The sequence below is a fragment of the Sinocyclocheilus grahami genome, unplaced genomic scaffold (assembly GCF_001515645.1).
Source record: "Sinocyclocheilus grahami isolate Dianchi unplaced genomic scaffold, SAMN03320097.WGS_v1.1 scaffold108.1, whole genome shotgun sequence".
Taxonomy (NCBI): domain Eukaryota; kingdom Metazoa; phylum Chordata; class Actinopteri; order Cypriniformes; family Cyprinidae; genus Sinocyclocheilus; species Sinocyclocheilus grahami.
Genome location: NW_015505287.1, coordinates 657,455 through 667,806, shown reverse-complemented (window position 1 = coordinate 667,806; position 10,352 = coordinate 657,455).

Here is a 10,352-nt window from a genome sequence, read left to right as displayed (position 1 = left end):
GCAACACTACCACACTTTCATCTGCCCCAGATAGAGCCCTTGTGACAAACAGAGATGCAACAGGGCCTTCAGAGGCTGAACAACTTTTTGCTGCTGAGCTTGTTTTCATTGATAGACATGTACGGACCCCAGCTTGTCCAAATTCATCGACACCTGGCCCTGATGTGAGGCCCAGAAGCCGTGCACAGGGACCCAGCCATTATAATGGCTCATTCAACTTGGGCCCACACATGCACGCACAGCTTCAACGCCCACCCATCATCTCAGCCCCTTATGGTAGAGCTCCAGATGGACCTAAAGCTAAACTTGACACTTACGATGGTAAGGATGTTTGGGACTCTTTTATCATTCCTTTTGAGCGCAGAGCTGTCATTTACAGATGGAGTGCAGTAGAGAGAGTGGATAAACTGCATGAATGTCTAAGAGGCGCTGCTGTGAGATATTTGTGCTCATTACCTGAACACATACGTGAAGATTACTTTCTGCTGAAAGAACAGCTGGCTTTCCGATTTGGCCAAAAAGAGCCTCCCACCACAGCACGGAGGAGACTTGGGGAACTGCGCCAGTCTAAAGAAACTGTTTCAGAGTTCACTGAGGAGGTTCACAGGCTTGTCATTTTGGCTTATCCTGGAGTTGACATTGAGCTCAGGGAGAAAATTGCTGCTGACGCTTTTCTTAAAGGGCTGCGCAACCAGAAAGTGGCATATGAAGTTATGAACCGTGACCCTGTATCACTGGATGAGGCACAGCGGCTAGTTTCATCCTACGAACACAACTTCAAAGCGACACTCGAGCGAGACTTCGATCAGAGGGGGAGGACAACACGTAGAGTATCCTGGGCTGATCTAGACATGGATTCTGATGAGGAGCCACAGGCCTTGCAGTCACGTAGAGTGCAGTCACAGGGCTATGTTACACAGCACCAGTTGCAAGGATAAAGTTATAAAGTTGATAAGCTCCAACTATCGATAGACCATCTACCTCCTCCCTCTTCAGTTGTTCTCCCTTCTACCCACCCACCAAGATTCTGTCCCAAGCCCGCCCGCTCCCGCAAAAATATATCTTATCTGGTCCTGCACCCGCCCGCGATATTCATGTTTTGTCCCGCTCCCGCCCGCAAAAGCCCACATAAAAGTAATCTATATAGATTGTTTTAAGTACATTGAAGAAATTTACATGAAATGGTTCTGTAACATCTCCTAAGCTCCACAACATCTCAGCATAAACATAACAAAATACTACCGATAAAATATTTGTTATTTAGACTAACATTCACAACCACTGTTATTTTTTATGGAAAGCAAGCATGGGCTGCTGCGTGCATGGTTTGGCATGGCAGAATGCGAGCAGCACACTCCCTTTATTATCACAAAAAGCTGACATCTTAGTTAATCGCGATCTCATAAAGCTCTGCTATAACACTAAATATATGCACAATTAATCTTTCAGAGTGTCTAAAATGAGAGGATTCGTGAGCACGCAATTTCAGCACTGCGGTGAGTAGATTCTAACTTGATCGCCTCTGATTGGCCATTGCGTTCCAGAAATCAACAGCTGAGTCTGTGATTGGCTACATTATAAATGGAAACTAGGCTATGTCTAGCTTGCGCGTTAATCATTTTAATGTTAATATTAGTTGTTCTTTTTGCTTTAGTGCAACAGATAAATAACAATTTATATTTTTTAGACACTTTATGTTTAGATCACTTCTATTTTGCGGGAGTCCCGCAAATCATTTTATTCTCCCGCATCCCGCACACACACGAGTCTCTTCCCACCCGCACCCGCACTCGCCCATCAAGAGTTGTCCCGCGCTACTCCCGCGGGAGTGCAGGTCTCTACATCAGAGCGGCTAGTGGGCCATGTTTTCAGTGTGGGGAGGAGGGACATTACAAAAGAAACTGCTCACGGTCCCCCAGTTCATCTACAAGTCTCCCTGCAAACACTGTGACAAAAATGGAGCCCCCAAGTCAAAACCGCTCCGAGCAAGCAGAGCAAAGTACATCCATTGTACTGACTGTTGATGGCATATCTGTAAATGCAGTTATAGACACGGGTGCTGAGGCCACAATCATGTCTGAAGAAACATACAGCAAATTACCTGTTAAAACACCTGCAGGACTGAAAAAGGTGTGTCTCCGAAATGCAGAAACTGGAAGGGAGATGTCAGCAACAGGCGGAGTGAAAGTGGAATTCAGAATTGGCACAAAAGTGTTGGAGTGCACAGTTTGCATTGCACCAATTTGTGATGCCCTTCTCCTGGGTTTAGATTTCTGAAAAGCTGCCGATTTCACCATTCATGCCTCTGGCAAAGTTTTCATGGACTCAGAACTCATCCCAGCCTATATATCTGAAGGCAAGGGGCCAGACTACGCCATTTCGAGGGTGATGTTAGAGAGTGATTTCACTGTGCCACCAGAGTGTGAATGTTTAGTTTGGGGTGTGGTAGACGACCCAAAACCAGAACTCCCTGCTGTTCTAGAGCCTGTTAGCCTGGCTGATGGAGTGTCTTCAGGCAGTGTCATGATTAGCATGGAACAGAGGATTCCGGTCAGGCTATGCAACATCACAGCTTCCAGTAGATCCTTATCAAGGGGAGTCTGATTGGGGGTGCTCATCGAAGCATATCCTGATGCTCAAGAGAAGAGAGAGAGAGCCTATACAGTTCCAGTCGAGGCTCAGTTTCATGCAAAAGGTGGGGACTCAGTGCCACAAGACCCTAACAGTGAGCCTCCAGATGAGCACCATGTAAGAAGGGTGTCCTCACTAAACGTCTTTGACCTTCCAGAGCACCTCAGACAGTTGTTCACTTCTGCAAGCGAAACGCTCACTGAACATCAGCAAGAGATGTTAATAGCTCTACTGAGTGAACACCAAGAAGTTTTTGCAGCAACTGATGATGATCTGGGGAAGTTCTCTGCTCTGCAGCACAGCATTGATACAGGAATGGCTAGGCCTGTTTGACAGCCTGTACGATGTATCCCTTTGGGGTTCTGGAATGAGGAGGAAACACATCTAAAAAAAATGCTTGAAGCAGGTATTGTGGTCCCCTCAAGCTCTGAATGGGCATCCCCTATCGTCCTCGTAAGGAAGAAAGATGGCCGGGTCCGCTGTGCGTAGATTATCGACAACTTAATGATCTTACCGTTAAGGATGCGTATCCCCTACCAAAAATAGAGGAATGCCTGGATGTGCTGGGTGGCGCAAAGACATTCTCAACACTTGACCTTCAGTCAGGGTACTGGCAGATTGAAATTAATAAAAAAAGACAGATCCAAGACTGCTTTTGTGACAAGGTATGGATTATATGAGTACACCAGAATGCCATTTGGGTTGTGTAACGCACCCAGCACCTTCCAGAGGGCCATGGAGTTGGTTCTACGAGGGTTGCAGTGGGACACTTTGCTGATATACCTGGATGACATAATCATCTTTGGTGAAGATGTGGAACAGTGTATTGAATGCCTTGCAGAGGTTTTTCAAAGGTTACAGGATTATGGACTCAAGCTAAAGCCCTCAAAATGCCAGCTGCTAAAGGACAAATTTTTGTTCCTGGGTCACATTGTGAGCGGCGAAGGAATTAAGACCAATCCTTCCCTCATTAATGATGTTAGGGGATGGAAGACCCCAACCAGCCTCCAGGAACTCCAGTCTTTCCTGGGTCTCTGCAATTATTACAGGAGGTTTGTTGCCAAATTTGCTGAAATAACTGCACCCTTGACAATGCTACTCAAAAAGGGGACCCCCTTCTCCTGGGAAGAGGAGCAGCAAAAGGCTTTCGAACATCTTAATAGGAGTATCATGACTGCACCCATCTTGGTGTTATCAATTACATCAGGAAAGTTTGTCTTGGACACTGATGCATCCAACCAAAGCATTGGAGCAGTTACAGTGGGGGGAAGAGAAGGTTATCTCATTCGCCAGCTGTCTGCTCACACCAGCACACCAGCGGTACTGTGTCACACGTAAAGAACTCCTAGCTGTTGTTAGATTTACCAGACAGTTCCGCCACTATTTGCTGGGGTCTAACTTCATACTGAGGACGGATCACAGCAGTCTAACGTGGCTTTACAGGTTTAAGAGACCAGAAGGCCAACTTGCTAGATGGCTTGAAGAACTTAGCCAGTACAACTTTGTCATCGAGCATAGGGCGGGCACGCACCACACAACGCTGATGCACTTTCCCGAAGGGCACTGGATGAGGGACCTTGTGACTGTTATCAAGCAGGAAAAGAGCTGGGTAGCTTGCCGTGGAATGGCTGTCCTTTCTGTCGAAAGCTGCACCATCAATGGGCCAGATTCGAGGAAGGTGTCGATGATGTTATCCCCTTGGCGGTAAGATGCACACACTCTGTAAACTGTCAGAATGAGAGTAGTTGCACTAACACCTCCAGTCATGTGAATGAAGTAGGTGCTGACAACCCAGATCCTTCCGCAAACTGGCTGCAACCACTGGGCCTCAAAAGTCTCAAGGAAGAACAGTTAGCTGACCCAGTCCTTTCAATTCTCCATAAATGGATGTCTGATGGTTCTTTGCCTGCTAAGGAAGAAGTCATGATGCTGAGCCCAGCAGTTCGTAAGTACTGGCTCTGTTGGTCTCAAGTGGAGATGAGAGATGGGATCCTCTACTACCGTTGGGACAATGTCACTGGAGGCATGTCACCTCTGTGCTTACTTGTTCCTGCTTCCCTGAAAAATTAGGTTCTCCAAGCCTGTCATAATCCAGCACAAGCAGGTCATGCAGGGGAGGAAAAGACACTCATGCGCCTCCGCAGTCATTACCACTGGTACAATATGGGAAATGATGTACGCCTTTTTGTCAAGAAGTGCCCACAGTGTAGTTCCTGTAAGATCACCAGTCCAATGGGAAGGGCCAAGCTCCAGAACTACCAGGCCGTAGCACCAATGGACCGACTCCACTTTAATGTCCTAGGACCATTTCCACAATCTAAGTCAGGCAATCGTTACATTCTCGTTATAATCAACCAGTTTACCCGCTGGGTAGAGGCATTCCCTATTCCCGAACAAGGAGCAGAGACAACAGCAAAGAGGTTGGTGTTTGACTTTATTTCCCGCTTTGGAGTTCCCCTTGAAATTCACACTGACCAAGGACGAAACTTTGAGAGCTCACTGTTCAATGAAGTTTGTCGCCTGTTACAAGTCACCAAGACTCGGACCACACCATACCATCCAGCTTCAAACGGGCAAGTGGAAAGATTCAATAGAATGTTATTGCAGATGATACGGTGTTACATGGATCAAAGTCAACGGAATTGGGATGAACATCTTCCCCTACTCACTGCGGTGTACAGGAGCACTGTGCATTTAGCAACAGGTTTCACACCAAATCAGCTGATGCTGGGCCGAGAAGTTTTCCAACCACATGACATCTGGTTAAGAACAGCTGAAGTTACCAGGGAAGCTAGAGAAAGACCTAAGTTTGTTCATGAACTGCAAGCTAACCTACAGCTTGCTCATCAAGTAGCGCGTCAGAACTTACACTCTGCTCAGATTCGCCAGAAGAAGGTCTATGACTTACGAGCCAGAGAGAAGTCCTTCCAAGTGGGTGATCTTGTTTTAGTGAGGGTCAGTAGCAGGAAAAAGGGGTACAGTCAAAAACTTCAAGCTCCATGGCAGGGGCCATTCATTGTTGCAGAATGCCTTGGACCAGTGCTCTACCGTGTCAAAGACAGATGAAGTGATAAAGTACTGCACCGTGGTCGTTTACAACCCTATCTAAGTGATCACATTCCCACCTGGATGCAGCGGCTGCGACAGAAATACACCGGCACTGAGGAAGTCTCATTGGTTCCAAAAACTGACCAGGAACCTGTAGTCACTGCAGCAGAAGCGTCAAATCTTTCATCCTCCGACAACTCTTTGTCAAAAGAGCCTCAGACCCTTCTCACAATGGATTTTAACAGTGATCCAGATCCCTGTGGAAAAGAGGGGACGAAGACAAAAGGACTTGTTCGGGCTCCAAGTTGTTATATGGACTAACAAGAGAAAAAGAAGAAGAAAAGTTAACTATTAGCCCTCAGTAGTGCAGAAGGGACTCTGCCAAGCTAAAAAAAAAAAAGGGAGGTGGTGTTATAGTGTTAGTTGATTAAATATAAGCTGAGTTACAGTTATTTTATATGTACTAATAATGAGTTCTGTATTGTCCAATTAGATGCTGTTACGTCATTGCACGGGGACTAGTTCACTGGTTGTTTATGTTTAGTGTCAGTATGCTCGCAGGCTCCGGTGCAGATGGTTGTAGTCAAACCCATTAGCACTGGGCAAGAGCATAAACCCCACTGTTGTAAAGTTATGCTTTACTAAGTAAAGGTCCTGCAACGGATTATCTTTGTTGTGTGCTTCTCTTCATGCCTCCACGGACACTGATAAACTAACATTACAGACGAGAGCACAACAATATGATGAGATTTTAAAGGGATATAGTTCACCCAAAAATTAAAATACTGTTATCATTTACTTCAAGTTTCAAGTTGTTCTGAACCTATATGAATTTCTTTCTTCTCCTCAACATAAAAGAAGATATTTTGAAGAATATTCGTAACCACCAGAAAGTTTCTGGTCCATGTTGACTCAAATAGTGTTTTTTTTTCATACTATGGAAGTCATGGGGGCACAGAAGCTGTTTGGTTACCAGTAGACTATTGTTCCAAAATATATACGTTTGCATTCAACAGCAGAAGGAAACTGTCACGACACACACACTGGGAGCACAGGAACGAACGCGGAGACGAGGAACAAAGTAAATTTCAAAGATTTAATAAACAAAAGCTGGGAATACAGATACACAGGATACACTGAGGACACGAAATGACATTCGACAGCGGACAGGCAACAAGCGTTAAAACACACTTTATATAAACAGAAACTAATGGGACACACCTGGGATCAATATAACTAAAAGGAAATAGGAACAGGAAAAACCAAATATGGGCATAAACATTAACCTGGAGCACATGGAGGAGGAAAACACAACATGAGACATGGAACAAAGTCTGACAGAAACTCATTCAGGTTTAGAACAACAACAACATAACTTTAATTTTTGTGTGAACTATTCTTCCAAAGCAGGCTAATATAGCTGCTGTTGCTATTTGTGTCAATAATGTAAATTAAACATTAGAAAGAATGTTTCTAATCCAAGAACTGGATTAGAAACAGTTCTCTCCAAGAACTGTACTCGTCCAGAGTGAGCAAAAGGGCTGGCAGAATCACTCTGGACCCCTCACATCCAGCACACTCCCTCTTTGATCTGTTGCCATCTGGTCGACGCTACAGAGCTCTGAGCACCAGAACGACCAGACACAGGAACAGTTTCTTCCCTCAGGCCATCCATGTCATGAACACTTGACAATAACTGTGGAACACACACTATTTATTCACTCATACACTTATTTATCTAACACAAACACTCAGTCTACATTTCAATTTACAAATAATATACCTGTACATACAACTGTCTATTGTTATATACCTGTACATACAATTGTCGATTTGTATATTTTTATTCCTTAGTTACTTGTTCTATTTTTCTATTTTTTATTATCTGTGTTTTTTGTTCTGTCACTGTCATTCTGTTACACTGTGGAGCTTCTGTCATGAAAACAAATTCCTCGTATGTGTAAACATACCTGGCAATAAAACTCATTCTGATTCTGATTCTGATTCTGAAAATCACTCACTGTCCTTTACCGAATCGCTTTTGTAAAATAATGTATATTGAATTTATGCAGTGAAGACTATTCAGTCTATATGTAGTCTATTTATTTTATATAATATAATATTTCTTATTCAGTGCTTTAAGTGTTTGTAGGTCAATTTCTTTGTTCTATTGTAATTCATGACTGTAAGTTTGTTTTTACTTAGGCTAGTATTTTTTATTTTGTGATATTGGAATTGGTAACAAGAATTGTGAAATTGCCAATGCATCAAAAATTTTGATTGGATAAAAATCCTGCTTTAAGCTATATATATATATATATATATCATTATTGTGATGGGGGGCCCTGCAGTAAGTAATAGCCCCGGGCCCAGTGAGGTCTTAATGCGGCCCTGATCGTGGACTTCATATCGCGATATTATCATATTGTGAGATTTTGATATCGTTACATCCCTATAATATAATCAAAAGAGTGACATAATTTTTTGATCACAGTATTCAAACTTAAGTCTTTACTGGCCTTTTTTAAAAAATATTGCAATAAATATCATAGCGTGGACTTCATATCACAATATTATCGTATTGTGAGATTTTGATATCATTACATCCCTATATATATTGTGCATACATACAGTTTCCACACTTCAGTAAGCAGCACAACCATTTTCAGCTGTGATAATAATACGATTTCTTGATTACCAAAACAGCATATTAGAACGATCATGTGACACTGAAGACTGGAGTAATGGCTGCTGATAATTCAGCATTAATATGAGAGGGAAAATATTAAAATAGACAATGACAAAGACATGGAGATAGTTGAAGAGACAGATAAGTCGTACAGATACTATTTTTAAGTAGAATGACATTCAGTTCACAAAATGCAGATATTTATTTTAAATAAAGCCATTAGATTTTTGAACAGGTCTTACCAAATACTGGAAGCATGCTGAATCTGTTTCACTGAAATTAGTCTGTAAAAATTTGTTCTCTGTTTTGTCAATAAATATGTTCTTACCCAGTTTGGTGATGCGAGCAGCCTGTTCCCTTTTGTACTAACCTTTTCATCTTCACTTTCTCTTTCCATTGCCATAGTGGAATTGGTGTTAAAACCTCTGAAGTGCAAGATAAGGATCTAATCTCAGGTCTCACTCTATCCATCACGCCTTAACAAAGAAACTTCAGTCTGGTGACTTTTATCCTACAGCAGCAAACACAAAGCTACGCAATGTGAGAAACAGACAAACATCTATGTTTTTATGTACACCACCAAATTCTCCAATGCATCCAAAATATGTGGGTCATTCCTGGGATTCAGTAATATTTCAGAGTTTTTAAAGTGGTGGTTTACCAAAATGAATTGTTAGAAGCTTTTCACAATACTTTGGTATGACCATTATAATGAATAAAATAATTATTGATTAGATTCTTATATCTATCTTAAACCAAGCATTTTGTCATGTTCCTTAGACACCCCTAGTGAAAAATTAATTTACTTAATTGTATTTAAAATATATTTATTTCATGATAAGTATACTAAAAGTTAATTGACATGTCTATACTAACTGAAAATACACTCTAAATGTAGTTATTTCATGCTTTCATCAAGCACAAACTTAGTGCACTACAAATACTATACAATATAAATACTATACTTTTTACAAATGCATTTGGGGAAGGATGATATATATATATATTCATCTTTAAGAAAGTACACTGTCTAGGTTCTTAATTCAATCTACAACATCTTTGAAATTTGTTAAACGTGATTTTCACACATAGGCCTACATACACGTATAAACTAAATGGACGGAACCTTTGAAAGAGGACGCCACTTCATAACCCCAATGACATGTCCATTCTCACTCAGCACAACAACTAGTGTCGATAAGGGATGAATGAAGTAACTCATCTTATGATCCTGTAGCTGTATGAAGGCCATATAATGTATGTCTGTGGGGATGGTTTGTATGTTGTCATTTAGGCTGCTGTATGAGTTCTCACCAAAGACTATGGCACAGAGACAATATCACATTCTGTGTATTCGCAGTGGCGGGCCGTGCATTTTACACCTAGGCCTTCAGTGGCGTCCTACATTAATTAATCCATCTCTTCATACCATCATAATGATGCCACGGCTATAGAAACCATAAATATTACACAGTAATGCAGTATAACAGGGCACTACATAACAGACAGGTATCTTATGTAGCGAGAATGAATGCCATTACTAAAGAAAGAAACCCAATTAACAATTGCGCAACACATCATCTGTAGCTGAAGCATTAACCTAACAAAATGACACAAATACAGTCCATCCGATGTTCTTACAGACATTTATTCACCCAAACGCATTTATACCTTACTACGGAAGTTCTAAGCGGCCATGCATTATTTTTTTTTCCCCATCTTGTTTTCTCGTTATAACGACTTATTTTCTCGTAATATCGACATAACGAGAGTTGTTTTCTCGTTATAACAACTTAATTTTCTCGTTATATCGACATAACGAGTTGTTTTCTCGTTATAACGACTTAATTTTCTCGTGATCTCGACGTTTTTTTTTTTACAATGATTGTTTGATCTACTGTTGTTATAGTAACGAACTCAATCTGATGGACAGATACACCATGCGCTCTTACTGTAGCCTAGGTCGTGGATATTTCAGCAAATT